The sequence below is a fragment of the Notamacropus eugenii genome, chromosome 7, assembly GCF_028372415.1.
Source record: "Notamacropus eugenii isolate mMacEug1 chromosome 7, mMacEug1.pri_v2, whole genome shotgun sequence".
Classification (NCBI taxonomy): Eukaryota; Metazoa; Chordata; class Mammalia; order Diprotodontia; family Macropodidae; genus Notamacropus; species Notamacropus eugenii.
In genome coordinates, this window is record NC_092878.1 from 153,967,169 (window position 1) to 153,987,133 (window position 19,965).

The following is a 19,965-nucleotide window of genomic DNA, read 5'->3' on the forward strand; positions in this document are numbered from 1 at the left end:
TTCTATCAGAATAGGCTATTTACGGCTAAATAGAGATTCTTAGGAGGTTTGCTTATATATCTTTATTTTATTTATATATAAACAATAAGAGTCATTTAATAAGACTCATTTGGGCTGTGCTAGTAACATATAAATTATGCTTAATTATGTTTGAATGTGCTGAATGATGCTTAAAAATAATTTTAAAAAGTATTTTGGCATAGAATAAGGAAAATATTCCTAGCAATTAGAGATGTTTAGAAGTGGAATAGGATGGCTCTAAAAACAATGAATTGTAAAATCAGTGGATATGATGAAGCAGATGTTGGGTAACTGCTAGTCAGAGCAGATGAGAGAGGTTAGACAAGGTGACATGAAATGTCTTCCAATAAAATCTAGTAAGAAGTGGTTGGCTACCTAAGCTGTGCAAGGTCCTACTAGACACTGGAGCCACAAAAAGAAAAGGGAAAACATGTTCCCCGTTACATTCTGGGGAGGGAGGGTGAGGGACAGGGGGGTACGGTTTGAGCAAATGAATGAACAAATAGCATTTCTTAAGGACTCACTATGTTGTGAAGCACTGGAGGTACTAATAAAGCAGTCCCTCTTCTCAAGGGGCTCATCTTTTAATGGGGGAGGCTACACATATGGAAGATTTGAGTTGTAATATAGAAACAGATAAATTGATCCAGGATTCGTGGAGGAAGAGAAAGAAAAGGTACTGATAACTAAGGGAATCATTAAAGGATGGCGCTTGAAATGAACCTTTGGCCAGCTGTGTAAACGTGTAAAGGTGAGAGCTGAGTTGGAGAATTTGGGCAAGAGCAAGGAGGTCAGTTTGGCTGGATTCTTGAAGGTGGAAAAGTGAGTAATGTCTAAGCATCTTGGAAAGGTAGACTGGAGACATACCGGAAGGGCTTTGAATGTCAAGCTGAAGAATTTGTATTTTAGAGAGAATAGGCATTTCTTGAACATGAAATGAGATACCCAGAATTGTGCAGTTGGAAGATAATTAGGGAAGCAAGATGGTACAGTGGACAGAGCACTGGACCTGGAGTCAGGAAGACTTGAGTTCAAATTCTACTTCAGATAACTTACTAGCTGTGTGACCCTGGTCAAGTCACTGAAACTATCCATCTAAATGTCTGTATCTGTAAAAAAAGGATAATAATATCTCTGATTTCCTAGGATTGTCATAAGGATAAAGTGAGATCATACTTGTAAAGAAATTTGCAAACCTTGAAGTGCTATGTAAATGCTAACTACTATTAATGTTAATTTTAGATTCTATGTACTATATGAAAATGTGCATTGTCTCATTAATAATACTAATTTATATTTTCTTTTATAAATAACTTGATTTCAGAAGAGAAAACTTCTGCTAGCCCATCAGAAGGGAAAGCTTAGTTTCCCTCTCGAAACATTTTTTCTCTGTAAAGGTGAGCCAACATTTTATCAGTGACCAAGTAAAAATACTACTTATGTTAATGTAAAGACTAGGGGTCAAAATAAAAGCATTCATATTTTCTTGAGAGAAATGTCATTTGAATTCTAAGATAAAGGGCTAATTTTCATGACCATAATTAAAAATGTTGCCCAACAGTGAAGTGTTTGTCGTGATACTAAACAGATAATGGGGATAACACAGATATCTGAGGATAAACATTGGATAATATCTTTTCAAAATCTTACTGTGGTGTAACTCTAAACTCATTCAAAGTTTATGATTGTGGCATTGAAATAATTCTTAAGATAATTATAGATACTCCCTAAAATGAGAGGAATTATGATGGCTCCATAGGCAAAGTGATGGCTCAGAGTCTTCCTCCCTCCCTCCCTTTCTCCCTTTCTGCCTCCCTCCCCTCCTCCCTTTCTCTCTCCCTCCCTTCCTCCCTTCCTTCCTCCCTCCCTCCCTCCCTTCCTTCCTCCCTTCCTTCCTTTCTTCCTTCCTTTCTTCCTTCCTTCCTCCCTCCCTCCCTTCTTTCCTTCCTTCCTTCCTTCCTTCCTTCCTTCCTTCCTTTCTTCCTTCCTTTCTTCCTTCCTTTCTTCCTTCCTTCCTCCCTCCCTCCCTTCTTTCCTTCCTTCCTTCCTTCCTTCCTTCCTTCCTTCCTTTCTTCCTTCCTTTCTTCCTTCCTTCCTCCCTCCCTCCCTTCTTTCCTTCCTTCCTTTCTTCCTTCCTTCCTTCCTTCCTTCCTTCCTTCCTTCCTTCCTTCCTTCCTTCCCTCCTTCCTTCCTTCCTTCCTTCCTTCCTTCCTTCCTTCCTTCCTTCCTTCCTTCCTTCCTTCCTTCCTTCTTTTTCTTCCTATGATTATCACTAAGATATAGAATAACTATAAAATGTATAATACACAAACAACATAACTATGCATTATATATACATATGTAATAGCATTATACTGGTAATCAAGAGATTGTAATAGCTGTTTGACCTAGCATTATTAATAATAATAATATCTAACATTAATGTAGCTATTAAGATTCACAACTGGCCTCAGTTTCTTCACCTGTAAGATAAAGGGGTTACAAAAGATGATCTCCAAGACTTCGTGCATCTGTAACAATCTATTGTTTTGTGATTGGAAATTCTGGTGGATATGGAAGAGTTTCATAGGCAAGATGGCAAGTTTTTGTAGTAGTTCAAATGCCAGGTGAGAGGTGTTACTTTCTCGGCTGGATGAGAGCATATAACACTGCTTTGGAGGCTTAGAAATTGGAGCATATACCTGTCAGTGAACAAAGAAGAATGATGAACAGAAAGGTAAATGTATTTGTATATGTATATGTATAAATATGTATGCTGTGGTGGTCATGTATAAGTATTTAAGACCTTTGAATTATGTGTGCCTGTTTTCTCCACCACTCCTCTATCCCATCAGTATGGGGAGCTGACTTTACAAAGTGATTCTGTGTGTGTGTGTGTGTGTGTGTGTGTGTGTCTGTGTGGTTATATGACATCAAATGAGACAAGATTTGTAAAGTGCTTACAAAGTGCCTGGCACACAGATGCTTAATAAAGATTTATTCCATTGCCCTTCCTTATGAGTGAATGAATGAGTGAATATGATCCTTTTTTCCCCTCCAGTAATTGATGAAATTATGAAATTGCTAAGTTAGCTTTTAAAAAAAATCTATGAATAATATAGCTAACTTAGTTGGGGCATAATACCTGAGAGTATCTTCCATAGACTGTCAAGGATGGGACTGGAGCAGTGAAATTAACAAGGCAACCAGAGAATGGTGCCTCCATTTTTGGAAATGTTGTTCTAGGGGTAGAAGCCTGGGAGTGGGTCTTTGTGCTTTAAATGCTGTGAATGCATCCTTAATATTTACCTGGAGTGCTTTTCCTTTAAAATTTACTCAGTAGCTTTGATATGAGTATTCTTGCTAAAATCAGTTGTGGGTTTTCCAGTCTGAGGGCCTTTATTTCCTGGGAATTTTTTTTAAAGAAAGAATTCAGTACGTGGTTTGTAATTTTATTAAGGTTCTAGTCTTCCCAAATGTCATGGAATCCTGGTCTTACTGAAATATAAGAAGTAGAGCAGAAAGAGAAAGAGATAATTACCTGAATATTTTATCTAAAGTTGACTTTCATCTGCTGTCTCCCTACTTACATGGTAGAGCTAATGCCTGAGTTCCTTCAACTAGAACATCCAGATATGAAACAAAATTGCTTTTGGATTCTACAGTCTCATTTTTAGGTGTATGGTATATCCAGCCCAGGAATTCTAAACATCTGTTTAAATCGCATAGTTTCTGACATTCCAACTGGGAGACTCTGCTAGCTCTGTTGATAACTTGACTGAGTAGGAAAATTGATTTTTGGAAAGCCTGAAATGTGTGTGTGTGTGTGTGTGTGTGTGTGTGTGTGTGTGTATGTGAATGCACAACCCAGGGAGAGGATTCTCAGTGCTTTAGATAACTCCCTCCTTAAAGATTCAGAGATGCTGCTAAAAATAATCCTGCTAATCTTCTGGGAGGTAGGAGAGATTGGATTGTTCTGCAGCAAGGGTGAGAGAATCAGAGTTGAGTTAAACCAAACCTATGTGGTATCACTCCCAATAAAATCCTCCGACTTGAAGCTCTGCCTGGTATAGCCCTATAATCACTGGAAGACATATTCATTGTGACTGATGCTGAGAGGGGGCACAATATTAGGCACAATTCGAGATCTGACTTGAGAGTTAGGAAGTCTTGGGTTCAGATCCTGTCTCTGACACATTCTGGGCACTATGCAACCCTCGAAACTCTCAATACCTGAGGCATCCCTCAGAGACCATAATATAAATTACAGGATAGGAGCTGATATTCATTAGTAGGGGAAGGAAATGGGCACATATTACATACCTACTGTGTGTCAGGCACCAAGCTCAGTGCTTTATAGATACTATCTCATTTTCATCCTCACAACAATACTGTGAGGTATTGCTAGGTGCTGCTATCATGCCCATTTTATGGTTGAAACTGAGGGAGACAGAAATTAAGTGGCTTGTCTAGACTCACCCTTCTTATATGTGTCTGAGACTAGATTTGAACTCAGGTTTCTGACCAGCAAAGCATTGAAATATCAGATCTGTAGTGATTTTTCTCTTTCCTCTGTATCCTTCCTTCTCCCTTTCTCTCCCCACCCCTTTACCATTGCCTAGATGACTGCAGTATTACAGCGGCCCCCCCAGCTGGGTCTTCCTGTTCCCACCTACTCTAGTTCTTCCTACACACTACAATCAAAGTAATTTTCTTTAAATGAGACCTGACCGTGTGACTTCTCTACTCAACCAACTCCACTGGCTCCTTTTGTTATGGTTCAGGCCTTTCACTCATGTCTTCATGACCCCATTTGGGTTTTCTTGGTAAAGATACTGGAGTGGTTTGCCATTTTCTTTTCCAGCTCATTTTACAGATGAGGAAACTGAGGCAGACAGGGTGAAGTGACTTGCCCAGGGTCACAGAGCTAGAAAGCATCTGAGGCCAGATTCCTGACTCCAGGCCTGGATTCTACGCACTACGGTGCCACCTAGCTGCCTTTACTGCTGCCTCTAGGATACCTTATAAACTCCTCTGTTTAGCTCTGGAACACTTTCACCCCCAAGCCTCAGCCTATCTTTCCAGACTCATTTGGATGCTGCTCCCCCTTCTACACTGTAATCCAACCAGACTGACCTTCTCTTTGTTCCTCACACATGACACTCCCATCTCTGCATTCTGACCATTGGCCCATACCTGGAATGCATTCCTTCTCCCCTCTCAGGCGACGTCCAGTTCAGGACTTGGAATCAGTACATTCAAGGAGTTATTTGAACTCAAATGAAATCAATTCCAGCTTGTAGTACTTACTAGCTGTATGATCCTTAACTCATGCCTGCCTCAATTTCCTCATCTATAAAATAGATATAATAATAACACCTACTTCTCAGGTAGGTGTTGTAATGATCAAATGAGTTATAGTTATTTTCCTCTCCTGTTATTTAATATTTGCAAACTGCTTCACAAATGTCTTAGAGCTCCACAACAGTTCTATGAAAGAGACAGTAGTGGCCTCTTTTTCAGGTGAGGAAAGTGCAGGTTAAATGACTTATCCAAGAGAGTTTGAGGCAGAGTTGGATTCGAACCCAGGTCTTTTTGGTTGCAAGTCAGGCACTCTGTCCATTAATACCATGTGGTGCTTCTATAGTATTACATTACTTTTTTAGTGTTGCTGGGAATGAGCTGTTCTACATCAATGAATTTTCTAGATAACTAGATGACATAGTTTAGAAAGGGCTAACTATTCATTCATTCATTCATTCATTCATTCATTCATTCATTCATTCAACAAACCTTTATTTTCAGTCCTATAACGTACAATATACCTGTGTTAAGTATTAGGTGAGATAGGAAACATAGTTCTGGTCCTAAAAGATCTTAAAATTAATGGAAACCTCCATAAAATCCTCTGGTTTCTTAAACAGAATGTGCTGAATTCATGCATAAATGTATGCAGCTATTTGGAGCTAGAGTCAGAAATACCCGAGTTCAGATTCTGTCTCACACACTTGCTAGGTCTGTGACTTTGGCTAAATCACTCAACTTCTGTTTGCCTCGATTTCCTCATCTGCAAAATGGGGATAATAGTAGTACCCGTCTCTCTAAGTTGTTGTGAGTATAAGATGAGATGGTATTGGTAAACTGCTTTTCGAGCCTTAATGTGCTATAGAAATGCTAATCATTAGTATGGTTGCTGTTATCCTTCTCATCATTTTGGCCATCAAAGGTTCTGTTCTAATGTCATGATTTTTCTGTCTTTTTCCTGCTTTTCACTTGGTAGCATTCCTCTTTACCCACTGCCCTCTTATAAGTACTATTGGGCAGCTATGTGGTGCAGTGGATAGAGTGCCAGGCTAGGAGTCACGTATTACATACCTACTGTGTGTAGTACCTGAATCTAAATCCAGACTCAGACACTTCCTAACTGTGTGACCCTGGGCAAGTTACTTTGCCTCAGCTTCCTTATCTGTAAAATGAGCTAGAGTAGGAAATGGCAAACCACTGTAGTATTTCTGCCAAGAAAACTTCAAAGGGGGTCATGAAGAATTAGACGTGACTGAAACTACTGAGCAACAATAAACCTGTTAAAATGATGTGTATTTATACTGAATAAGTTCTAAATACCGGCTTTTTGGACCTCTCTTATAATCTATTTCATTTCCCTAGGACTTTGGTTGTCCAAGAACATCCTTTCCTCCCCTGTTTTCTGGCTCTTCATTATGTCTTATGTTGATATGTATTAAACTCTTGATATCCATTCCATTCATAACTAGAATGGAGCCATGGTATAACAAAGCCCCCTTTCCATTCTTTAAGTCTGTCCATTTCCGGCACTCAGCGTTCAACAGATTTCTATTTCTGGTTCTATGTTGTCTTCACATAGCCATATTCAAGGATCCCACAGTGCAAGGACATAGTCTGAAGATTGAGGACCCTGAGATAGTGAGGCCAAGGTTATGGGTTTGGTTCCTATGTGGGCCAGTCTGTCAGCTTTGCCTTTGCCTCTCCGCAGTGGTCTCCTAAACATATACAATTATAAGGACAGAATGTGGGGGGAAAATACATCAAAACCACTAAAAGCTCAGGTCCCCCTTGGTGGTGCACCGACAGCATCATCTTTCCCATTTTGGAATCTGCTATAGCAGCAAGGCCTCATTTCCTTCTGGAGTCTGGCTAGAGACGCTACTCCATGAGTTGAATATCTGTACCATTCATTAATAAGGATGGATTTTTCCAGTAGAGGTGATTGGCGTAGAACACCTGTACATCTAAGGAAGACCTATGATATACCTCTGTTTGTTGATGGCTTGTGAAGAACTGGTCTGTAAATGAAGAGCTACATAAGACTCTTGGGGCCATTTATGAAGGCATCTGCCACCGAATGAGCATGTTTTAGTTAACATTGCCTTGAATAAGAAGATTGGTGATTAAATAGACTTGGAATCATAAAGCTGTAAGTTCAAATCTCTCTTTAGACATTTTGTAGCTAGGCAAATCTCAAATTCTCTGGGACTCAGTTTCTTTATCTGTGAAATAAAGGAATTGGCTTGATGGTTTCTGAAGTCCTGTTTGACTCTAAATCTTTGACCCTGTAATCTTGTGAAGTCATAATAATAGTTACATTCTCTTGGGACAGTGATGGGAAGCCTACAACCTTGAAGCCACATGTGGCCCTCCAGATTTTCAAGAGGGGCCCTGTGACCGAATCCAAACTTCATGGAATAATCATTCTAAGAAGTTCAGATTCAGTCAAAGGGTTGCATTTGAGGACCTAGAGGGTCACATGTGGCCTCAAGGCTATAGGTCCCCCATTCTTGTCGTGGGAGATTAATAGATTAATACTTAAACTGCATTTAACTATAAGGCACTTTTCATAGGACTTCTGAGTAGGCTTTCTTTTTTTTCCCCCATTTACCTCATCTCTGCACTGTTCCTCCTCATGGCTGATATCTTTTGACAAGTGGAGTCAGAACTTCCACCCTTGGTGATGGTCATCTGCTCCAAAAACACTGACATCTTGCTTCTGGTCAGCTTCCACCAAAGAACCCAGTACTAATGAATATGTCGAACTTGCAACATGGCCTTCAAGCCTGGATACATCTAGTTTTGGGTCCATACTCATCCACTTTAATAAAAAAGACCAAAAAAGGGCAGCCCCAAATTTGGGATCAGGCTTCCACTGACTGGCAGGATACAAGCTTTTAGCTGCCTATCCTAGTGAGCAGATGGTAGTCCAGGTGGAAGATAGAATGAGCTGCCCTTCCCCCATCCCTCATAGGAAGTTTCAGAGCTACATGATGCCATCTGGAAGGTTGAAAGAATAGAGTGGCTGGGGTGGAGTCGCTTCATTTTTAAAGCTCCACGGAGACACCAGTGGCCCTTAAAGCCATTTGTCATCACCAAAGAACCTTTCATTGCTAAGACACTGGAGGCAGAGAGGAGTTTCGTCATCTCCGAGGGATGGAAAGAGATGAGCTAGCATACGTGTTCAGCCAAAACTAGGAAGGATCGCTCCCTAAATGCTCTGTATCGCCTAATGTCCTTGGGAGAGGAGGAAGGCTATATGGAGTGACTAAAATGGAATTTCTGAGTAGTGTGGCTTTTGGGGATCCACTTTGGAGCTTTCTAGTCATAACCTGAACACTCTTTGGGACCTCGAGCTCCCTTTTGAAATCATCAGGATATTTGTTGTTGTTTTCCCTTTCTCAAGCATATCTTCCTGAACTGATGAAAGATTGAATTCTCACTAACGATTAATCCTTCAAAAATAGCACTCTATTTCAAGAACCCAGTAGTCAATGTCTAACAGATTAGCAGGTTTCCAAACTGACTCATACATTTCCCACGTCAAAAAAGAGGGTTAACGTTTTCAGAAGCTTGTCAGACTTGACGGATTATGGGCACTGAGCGCGATGAATCCTCACATTTAATTGAAACCATGTCCATAAAGCTACAGGAGCAGAGGATATCTATAATCAATGAGTCCTCTCCCGCAGCTCTATTTAGATGAGGTTGGGCAGGAGAGAGGGGAATGTACTGAGGCAAAGCATCCTTTTTCACCCTTATTTTCCTTCGGATCAATCAGTCAGTGTTCAGTCTGGCTCCAGAAGGTTTTGGTTTGGGGATTCAAAAAGGGAGCAGCAGGTAGCAGTGACGCAGGTCTTACTGAGTCCCAGGGCTGCACACACCTTAAGCTAACATGACTGCTGAAAGGTGACAGTGTTTGAACCAAGTCAGGGGGGCGTTGATGGAGCAGCACCTTTTCCAATAAAAAGCACATTTATACCAGCTCCTTAAGAAGTTTAGACTGGAGGGCTGTCTCCAGAAGCTGGCTCCCCTTCAGCCCAGTCCCATATGTTTGTCTTGGCAGTCTGGCAATGTCTGCTTGGCTAGTGCTAATGCTGGAATATTGAACTGATGAAATGTAGAGTTCTTGATCTCTGCTCTGATCTAGTTTCTATTTAGCTAATGACAGGGCAGAACGCTCTGCTGTTAGCCACCTGCAATTGTTCAGTTTTTTTTTAAGCTATACGGGAAGATCATGGAGAAATTTTTATTTTTATACTTAATTCTTAACAGTGTATGTTATACCGAGAAAATCAGTCTGACTGATTTGAAACTCTAAGTCACCTTTTCTTTGACCTAGATTGATGGTTAACTTTGGATGAAAAAAGGAAAAAGGAGTGGAGGGGGGAGAGTATTTGTTAAGCACCTACTGTGTGCAAGGTACAGTGGTACATTTTTTACATATACTATCTCATTTGATATTCACCACAGCTTGGGAGGGTAGGTGCTATTATTATCCCAATTTTACAGCTGAGGAAAATGAAGTAGATAAAGGTTAAGTGACTTGTTCAAGGCGACACTACAGTTTGGAGTGGAATCTGAACTTAGGTCTTCCTGGCTCCAGCCTTATCACTCTATCCACTATGTCACCTAGCTAAGGATTTTCTAGATGGCATAGACCCATTTCTGTATTATACCATTTGTGTGATCTCAAGCAAATTATTTCTTTAGGTCTTATTTTTCTCATCTGTAATGGGACTAAATAATATTTCATATCTCTAGCTCAAAGTTATAGGATAATATATTTAGAAAGTAGAAGGGACCTCAGAGGTATAATAATAATATTTATAATATGACTAGTATTTATATACCTCTTTAAGATTTGCAAAGCACTTTACAAACACTATCTCATTTTACTCTCTCAACAGTTCTGGGAGGTTAGGGTTATTATTATCCTATTTGATGACTGGGGAAACCAAGGCAAGGGTTAAATGATTTGCCTGGAGTTATAAAGCTTTTAAATATCTGAGGCCCAATTTAAACTCAGGTTTTTCTAGCACCAGATTTAAGCCTCCAGCTAGTTCAAAGACTTAATTTTACAGATGAGGAAACTGATACCCAGATAGATTAAGTCACCTGCTCAAGGCCACACAGGTAGTAGTAGGTACCCAAGCCAGAATGTAAACACAGGTCTTCTGTCTCCAGTATCCAGTGTTGTTGAAACTTTACCCAGGCAGAGTTTTGTCTTCTGTGGTCAAACTGTGGCTGAGAGATACTGCTTTTCTAAATTACTCTTGTGCTGACACATGTTTGGTTTGATTAGAATGGTGCTAAATGCCAGACTGCTAATCTTAATTATCATGCACTGTTTTGCTGTGTGGGGTGAATCTCATTTGCTTCAGTTAGAAGTGTTAAATGTAAGAACACATAATAAGGAGTGAGAATTAGCCAACTTTTCTTCAATCTTTCAAGGATTTCATGCATATGAGCCCTTCTTCTAATGATGGGAATCAAAACCCTCTAATAAATGGTTTTTGTGAGTTGCTTTGACCACTCCCCCCACCCCAATCCCTGAATTCACCCACTATGCCAACTCTCCTAGAAATGAGATCCTCTAAACTCAACAAGGCTAGTCCCCATACGATAGACAAGCTGTTGCTGAGCCTGAATATTTGAAGTGTTTTAGGTCTCGTTAGTAACATCTTTAAGAGCCCAGTGGAGGAGAACACTGGAGAAATCCAATCTTAAATAATAATGCTGTTGCTGGGTTGTTTAAGTCATGTCTGACTCTTCATGACCCCATTTTGGGGTTTTCTTGGCAAAGATACTGGAGTGGTTTGCCATTTCCTTCTCCAGCTCATTTTATAGATGGGCAACTGAGGCAAAAAGGGTTAAGTGATTTCCCAGGGTCACACAGCTACTGTTTGAGTCTGAATTCGAACCCATGGAGAGGAATTTTCCTGATTGTAAGCCCAGTGCTTTATCCACTGCTCCACTCAGTAGTACTAATGATGACAGTGAGCACTGAGATAGTGTTTTATGATTTGCAAAGTGCTTTACATTAAGTAACTTGCCCAGGGTCACCTAGCTAGTAAATGTCTGAGGCCATATTTGAACTCAGGAAGAGAAGTCTTTCTGACTCCAGGCCTGACACTTTCTTCACTGTGCCACCTAGCTTCCCCAGTAGTAGAAGTACTATCATGTGTCCTCGTTTTATAGATAAAAAAACTGAGGCTAACTTACTTGCCCAGGGTTGCACATTGAGGCAGAATTTGAACTCTGACTCCACACCTACCATTTTACGTATTGGTCTACCTAGTATTGCTTTCTGAAAGCAGAGTAAAGTAGTGGGAGGTATAAAAGGAAAAAAGAACGTGAAGAAAAAAAAAAGAATGTTCGTACCTGTGAGACCTAGACTGGATAATGTCCTTAAAAGCACTATTGAGAGTCTTATTGTTTCACATAGATACAGGAGCTTATACATGGAAATCTTTATGACTATTTTCAAAATAGAGCTTCTTAGGGCAAATTGAAATGTAAATAGCAAAGGCATCAAAAGGTGGGGTTTTTTGTAGTCATTGATGTAGCCAAAAACAAGGCAACATGAAGACACATAAATTGACCTAGAAGAATGGAGGGAAGACGATGATTGGAGTCTGGACAGAAGAAATGAAATTCAATAAAGAGATGAAAAGTGATTAAGTTTGAAAATTTTCCAATAGTTGTTAAGGAATATTATATATCCCCTTGTTCTGGATTTTGAAAGGGTTTCTTCTATTTCTGTTTTCTATTTCAAACCTCTCCACTGGGGCTTCCAAAAGATCCAAGTTCTCTTTGAACTTGATGACTCCTTCTACCTTGTGGCATGTGATTGCTGTGTTAAAGATGAGTGTATTAGAGACTTTGGAACTGTATCCCATATTGTTACAGACAGATGGACTTGACTGGGAATAACAGACCTGTCCCCTGGGAAAAACAGGAGAATGCCTAGTGCATGACAGATGGTATGAGAAATCTCCTGTCAAGTTGAGATTAGTAATATTTGATTAGTTATCACTCCTGATACTCTTGTATAAGAAGAGGAAATATATTATAAAAATGGCTCTAATTATGTCTTTCCCCTTTCTTTTAACACATTGTTGATGAAATTTACAACCTCATTTGGGCACAGATGGCATCTTTATTTGACTGATTTTGTATTTCTACTATAGTAATTTTTGGCACGTCTAGGCATCTGTCTTTCTCTTCTTAGGGGCTTTCATTCCCGTGTGATTGTTTTATTAAACTCAAAACATTCTGTTAATTTTCTGAAGCATTTAAAAGTCTTTAAGGGTAGGCATTCCTAAATAAATGATAGTTATTGGCTCAAATTGCTTTATTTTATTCTCTTCTTAGATGATTCCTGTGTCTTTAAAGTCCTGAGGACTTCTCATTCCACTTTTTTCTCTCCCTCTTTTCCATTCCCCTTTCCCCCATGAAATTCTATCTAATGTGGAGTAAAGTAGTATTTAGGTGGTCAAAGGAAGTGATACTAAATGATAAGCTATCCTCTCAGGTTCAGTTATTAAGTAACAGAATGCTAAGCCCATCTTGTATTGGAATAGAGGCATGGTTAGGCACACCCTAGAAATGGCCATCTACCAATAAAAGAACCAATACTTTGGTTTCTTGCTCAATGATGTAAGTATTTCTTCATTCTCTACACTATATTAGATTTTGAATGTATTACATTGCTTACAGAGATGAGACTAGAGGAACCCAGGTACAATCTCCTCTTCATTCTTGGCTATTGAGATTAAGATATAATAAGACTAGGGGGAATTAAGGTTCAGGTTATGAATCACCCTCTCTGGTTTCGGTTTCTTTATTTCCTTCCTCCCACTTATTACTTTGGACTTGGGGAGAAGGGTTGAGAGAGAGAGAGAGAGATGGGGGAGGGAGGGAAGGAGGGGGAGAGGGAGAGAGAAGAGAGGAAGAGGAAGAGGGAGAGGAAAAGGGAGAGGGGGAGGGAGGGAGGGAGAGAGAGAGGGAGAGAGAGAGAGAGAGAGAGAGAGAGAGAGAGAGAGAGAGAGAGAGAGAGAGAGAGAGAGAGAGAGAGAGAGAGAAAGAGAATAAGTTCTTGGAGAAAAGACCTTGTTCATTTTCTGAGGGTGACTTTGACACCCAGCTTTAGAAAATAGCCACTTATTCATTTTGCTGCAAGTATACCATTGAAAAGGTATCTTTCATTTTCGGTACTGTACTGAATTTTGAAAGTGTTGCATTGTCTACAGCCAAAGCTTTGGGTGGTTTATTTTGTTTATTAAAGATCCACTCTACCACTCCACCTTCAAGCGTTCCTAGATAATCATGTGACCAAGACTAACATGCTATATTAGTTTTATGTACCGCGGAGGATGGATTAGTGGAGAAAGAGGGGAACAAACAGTACAGTTCACGGGGAGAGGAGCTGACAAACACAGATAGTGGAGAAAATACAGAAGTCAAAGATTTCTGAATTTAAGGAGCAGGGACAGGCTTCCTAATCAATGCCTTCCCCCTCCTTCTAGCTGGAGGAAAGGGAGAGGAATTGTTGCTTCTGAGAGGAGGCTGTCTCAACCAAGCTGGATTCAACCCCAAACTCATGGAGTAGTGTGACCAGTAGCAGTACAAGTCTGCCATAATGTAATGTCCTTTTGGTGAGTTGTTGAGAATATCACTTTATGGTCATGATTGTTATGTAATGTTTGTCTTCAATATCCTCCTTTAACTGAAGAGCTAACTCATTGGTATAAAACCCATCACTGAATCAAGCTAAACTATTTTTACCCACTATGCTGACTTTTTGGCTAATGTTTCTTTAAGGAAGGTATAGTGGTAGATATGTTTTTGTCTTTTGTTATCATGTCCATCATTTGCCTTTTATTGTAGAAATGATTCTATTCGTAAGGCCTGAGACAGTTATTTCTACAAAATATGTTAGGAGAATTTGGACCCTCTGGGTGTTTGTTCACTCTAAGTAGACTAGAACATTTCTAAATCTATTATTTCTGTGATTGGTGTACACAATTCTAATAACCTAAAAAGCAATCCCAGGATTCCCTTTTCCCTCCTACCAGTCAGTGATAGTTATCATTCCCATTTCATTTTCCTGTTTACTCTGCCAAATGTTACTTGAAGTGAGATTCCCAGCAGGCTAACCCAGATAAAGTGCTGTTCTCATAAGGCTGTGTGAAATTCTTGGGTCCCTGGCATTGGTGACCTATATGAAAGGGAGTCGAGATATGATTGCCCGGGACTCTTTGTCTTATCTAAGCTCTTCCTAAATTTCCAGTTTTTACTCTGGCTAACAAAAGATGCTAAGTCACAGAAATATGTCTTTCTTGTTTATTTCAGTGGGGGGTGGAGTTAAATCAGAAAGGCAAGCATGAAAGGATATGAAGTTTGTAGTTGATTATGAAACTTAGTAGGAATTTGGACAGAGGTGATCAACATTGAATCATTTATGGTTCTAAAAATCATGACTCCTGGAATCACTTGTTTTCTCTGACATTTCAGAAGCCTTAATGTTTCTATCAGGGCGTGTCCAATATTTGCATGTTCAAAGCAGCAAAGGAGATGCAGAGTGGAGAAATAATCTGAGCAACACTCATTGGATCAGAGAATATGAATTGGAAAGGAGCTGGGAAGTCACCTATTCTTATCCATCCCCAAATAGGAGCCCTTTTATGAGACTCCTTTCATTTTTGCTTAAAGATCTCCAGGGATCGATAACTTACACCCTTGCACTCTTGTATAGCTATAAGTTTTAGGAAGTTTTCTCTTGTATTCCATTGAAATCTACCTTTTTGGATGGATTACTTGATAATCTGTTTTGGTTATTCCTTGGATTTTCAGTGGAATCACTTTTATTTTGGATAGAGTTTTGTCTTTTAGGTTCACTCTAAATTAATTAAACATATAATTCAATTGTCAACAGCCAGGCAACAAACATGCATTAAGTACTTAATTTGGGCCAAGTCTTACACTAGGCACACAGGATACTAAGAAAGAGAAAAATAATCCTTACACTCTAGTGGTGCTTACATTCTAATATGTAAAGAGTTTGGTACATAAAAGATATATACAGGGTGGATGGAAAAGTACTCACAGAGGGAAAGGCACTAGCAGCTAGAGAGTGGGGAAAAGGCCTCCCACGGAAGGTGGGATTCGAACTGAATCTTAAAAGAAGCAAAGGAAAATGAGAGAGCATTTCAGACATTGGGGAGAGCCAGTGCAAAAGCGCTGAAATGGGAAATAGAGATTTTGTGCCAGAAACAGCAAGAAATCCAGTAGAGCTGGATTGTAGAATATGTAGAGGGGAAGGGTAAGACTGGAACAATAGGAATAAATTGGGCTATGAAGAACTTTAAATGCTAAGGAGAGGATTTGATCCTGAAGGTAGCCACTCAGTAGTGTGACATGGTTGGACTTACACTTTAGATTTCTATAATGAACTGTTTTCTTCATTAATTACAATAGAGGCTTAATATTTGGACTCTGACTTACAGTCCCTGGAGTGTTGCATGGGAAAATAAACATGGTGTTAAAAAGAAGATAAGTTATGATAGATGAAATGTATATTCAGTGGAGGCCCATGCAAACACACACATATACAGGTACATGTATACACATATGTGTGTATTTGTATGTATATATTGAAAAGTGCCATTTCTCTGCATGAGTACCTTCTTTTCACTTTTCACCTCCTTATTATGTGGTGATAGTTTCCCAAGGAGTCAGGAGATATCTTTTATTTTTTTAACTCTTTACATGGTGCTTTGTAAAGTATTCCATGCACAGTGGACACATGATGAATGCCTCTGCAAGAATCATGAAATTTATTAGACAGCAAGGTGAAGATGGGGCACTGGGCTTGTACTATTTCAGGAAGCATGAACATAAAATGAGAAAAAATTGGGAGTACTTTTAATTCATATTTCAGTACTACCAGAGGAAATCACTTCTCATAGTAACCTTCAGTAAAGGCCCGATGTCACTATGTTATCCAGCTAAGATAACAATGTCTTACTGATTCCATCTTCTACTGAAGTTCGTTCTTGTTGTTTTATCATGATATGGAGATGACTTTGGATTCCCAAAGGCTTTGCCACTGGATTAAAAGTTTGAGAAGCTCCTACCAGTCAGGAAAGATCAGTATTTTGGTTATTATAGCCCTGATGGAAGATTGTAGACGTGTTCTTCAAGATTATGATTGCAGGATTGTAATCTAGGGTTGGGAAGCTAATAGGATGTGAAAAAAAATCATGAATTTGTGAAGTATTTCAGGGAACTTTTTTATGACTCTGGGATAAAGTAAGAATTTTAGAGAACTCTAGCCTTTTAATCTGAAGACATTAATTAGGATGCTTAGGGGATCCTGTTTTTCATTTTTTTATAGTTCTATTTTCTTTTTCTACTCAGCTTGGGAATTCCAGTGACAGGAAGAGAGCGTTCTTCTATCCATAGAGATTTCATGTAAATACAACTATATGCAGCTTATACAGTCAATTCTCTGTCTCTATCCCAAGAGGGAATGTAATACTTTTGAGATTATATCATTTGAGATGATCCATCAATTATATTAAATCCCTGCATGCATAAATTCTAGTAAATTTTAATTGACTCAAATATATTCCTGTAAGAGATGGCATGAGGAATAGGAACAAATCACCTGAGACTGTAATTTTCAGGTTACCTATGACAGGTTTAGATTTTACACTAAAATAGTTAGTGTATCACGAAAGTGTATTTTTTCTCTAGGGAGCCTTATATCAGCTTATTGGATCTCTACTTTTTTTTTTTTTTCAAGCTCTTAAAAAATGTGTCATGCCTTAACTCAGGATTACCTGCTTTGTGTTCATGAGATTCTTTAGTAACATTTCTATAATTTTGTTAAAAAGGATTAACTTTTTAGTCATATTTCTTAATCTTATAATGAAAAGCCAGAACAAAATTTATTATGTATCAAGTGTATTAAAAAGCAAGAATAATAATCGTATTGTCACATAAAACAAAAATAAAAACTCTACATATAAATGCAAACAAGAACATTATTTTATACTTAAGGGAACCAGAGGCATTGAATCAATATCATTTTAAAATTTCTATGTTCCAGATGACATAGGGTCTAAACTAGTAAGGGAAAAATCAACTGAATTGCAAAAAAGACAACAAAATATTAGTAGGATACTTTAATGTTCATCTTTCAGAATTGGACCAATTTATAGGATGATAAAAGAGAAATATAGACTTGAACAAATTGTTGGAGAATTTATACTTACATATTTATTGCATCTTTTGAATGGGAGAGATGAAGAGTATACATATTTCTCAGTACAATATGCATTTAAAGTTATGTATCAGGCCTCAGAGAAATTGCAAATAAAAAGATAAATAGTAAACATAATCTTTAGACACCATAAGAAATAGTTACTATTTCTGGGAGCATAAACAAAATATATGGACCTAAATGGAGAAATGAAATAACAACTGGGCCAAAGAACAGATTTTAGAAACAGTTAAGAATGGTTAAGAAAAAGTGAATGACAAGGATAATGATGAAATAGTATACTAAAATTTCTAGGATACAGCTCAAGCAATTTCAGAAGAGAAAGGTATATTCCTAGAAACAGATCAACAAAATGGATAAGGAGAAGGTTAAAGGACTAAGTACACATATAAAAAGTTAGAAAGCCAACAAATAAACAAGCCTAACATAGATACAAAAGAGAAAATATTGAAAATTAGAAGAGAGATTAAAAAACGTGATGTGGAAACTGTAAGAATAGGGTTAGAAGAGCTAGTCAGAATCAGCTAAAGTTGCAAAAGAAAGCCCAAGACAATAGGAAAGTCTTTCTGGCTGCCTTGAGCAAAAGGGGGAAGATTAAGAAAGGTACACATTATTTGTTTCACTGGGTCCTGAGGTAGTAAAACCAAAAATCTAGCTTTGTCCAACAATTAAAAAGGATCAAGTAAAACCAGTTTTCATAGCCCAGAATTCAACTATATGAGCTTTTTCTAGGAATAGGTGTTGTGGACTCCACTATACCTTAGAGACAATCTCAGTCTTCTACCACAGACATACCCTATGAATGGTCCTTTAGGGATGACAAAGAAAAGGGAATTCCTTAGCACATTTCATTTTTGCTTTTTTTCCTAAGGAGAATGATCTTTTGATCAAGTAGACTAGAGAAAAATGACTTATGAGCAGTGATACCCTGACTAATTAGAGACAGTAAGAAAGCACCTGACTTCTCTAAAGGGGCTCAAGTCCCAAGCTCAATTGAATAGCATCCTTAAGTACTTTAAGAACTGGAAAATAGTATCGATGAGCAATTTATTCCACAGTGATCTTTAAAAGGTCATGAATAGGAACATAAAACAAGCCTAGATAAAGATAAATATATTTCTAGTCATCAAACAAAGAAAAAGAGCGAGGCGTGCAAATTACAGGCTAAATCTGTAATTCCCAAACTGCATGTTGTAATATATTATAAATTTGAGACGAAAACATGGATGCTGTTCATCTTTCAGATACCATGCAAACTATTAGCTCAAAGTAGTTCATGATTTCACCATTGGATCATGCAGCATTCCTTTTGATGACTGTTCTAGAATGAGATGTTTTTGTTTACTTGTACTTTTGGCCATGTCAGTGGCTTCTAGAACTATCACTTGTGATATCATATCTTTGAAAAACCGGGTTTTTGTCAGTTGCTATGACAAAAGCATATGCTAAGTAAAAATCATCATAGTACAGGAAATGAGTGTGGTGATGTCCAATCTGATTCTAAGGTTTGAGAAATCAGGTAATGCCCATTAGGCAAACACAACCTGGTAGTAAGTAAATTAAGAATAAAATTAAAAGATTATTTTTTCTTCCAATCAAATTGTATTTTTTGAACAGCTAATAAGTCATTAAGACGTAAGTACTCATTAATTTGTTTGGATATAACCACTTAATAAATTGAACTGTTAGGTGTTTCTTTTGTCTTAGGGGAATCGTTACTGAGACAACATTGCTGATTGAGTCATTATTCAGATAAATTTACTGAGACCCTAAAGGAGTTATGGGTCAAGAAAGTTTGGGAACTTTCAGCATAAAACTTGGCTTTGATTTTGGCATGGTGCTATATCCCCCAAGAACAGGTGATGTCTGGCAAATGAAATTTTTTGACAATAGCACTAATCTGGTACATCAGGGCACTGATAAAGGTAACTGGCCAATATTGAGTAAGGTGTTTGGGAAAACATTTTCCTCCAATTCTGGGAAAATTGGAGAGATATAGATGATACTACAGATAGGAAATGATTGAATGGTTACATCAAAGTTGTAGTTACGAATGGTTTGATGTCAACTTGGAAAGAATTCTCTAGTGAAGATCTGTGCTTAATACTGTGCTGGTGGAAATTTTTCCCCTAGTGACTTTAATAAAAGCATAGTTGGTATACCTGCTATATTAGCAGATGACAAGGGTTGTCCAGAAAAGCAAATTCTCATTTTCTGAATTCAGACTGGTTGAGGTTTGACTTTTATATAAATAACACTAATGATGCCTTACCTTGGACATGAGAACACATCTGTAAATAGTAAATAAATAGACATATCACATACTTAAATGGATTTCCATAATGTTATAATTCTTATTGGTTGATAAT

The 19,965-nt window shown here is 38.4% G+C and overlaps 1 protein-coding gene across 2 annotated transcripts in view; it reads left to right on the plus strand.

The window, feature by feature from the left end:
* Nucleotides 1–19,965, plus strand: part of ADAMTS3 (ADAM metallopeptidase with thrombospondin type 1 motif 3) — a 294,819-nt gene that overhangs the window by 58,837 nt on the left and 216,017 nt on the right. The window contains exon 1 of one of the 2 annotated variants that reach the window (XM_072624391.1): nucleotides 13,384–19,115. The exons of the other annotated variant lie outside the window; for it this stretch is intronic. The gene's annotated coding sequence lies outside the window, so the exon portion shown is untranslated. Of the gene's footprint in view, nucleotides 1–13,383; nucleotides 19,116–19,965 lie in introns of those variants that run through there. 2 annotated transcript variants of the gene reach the window in all.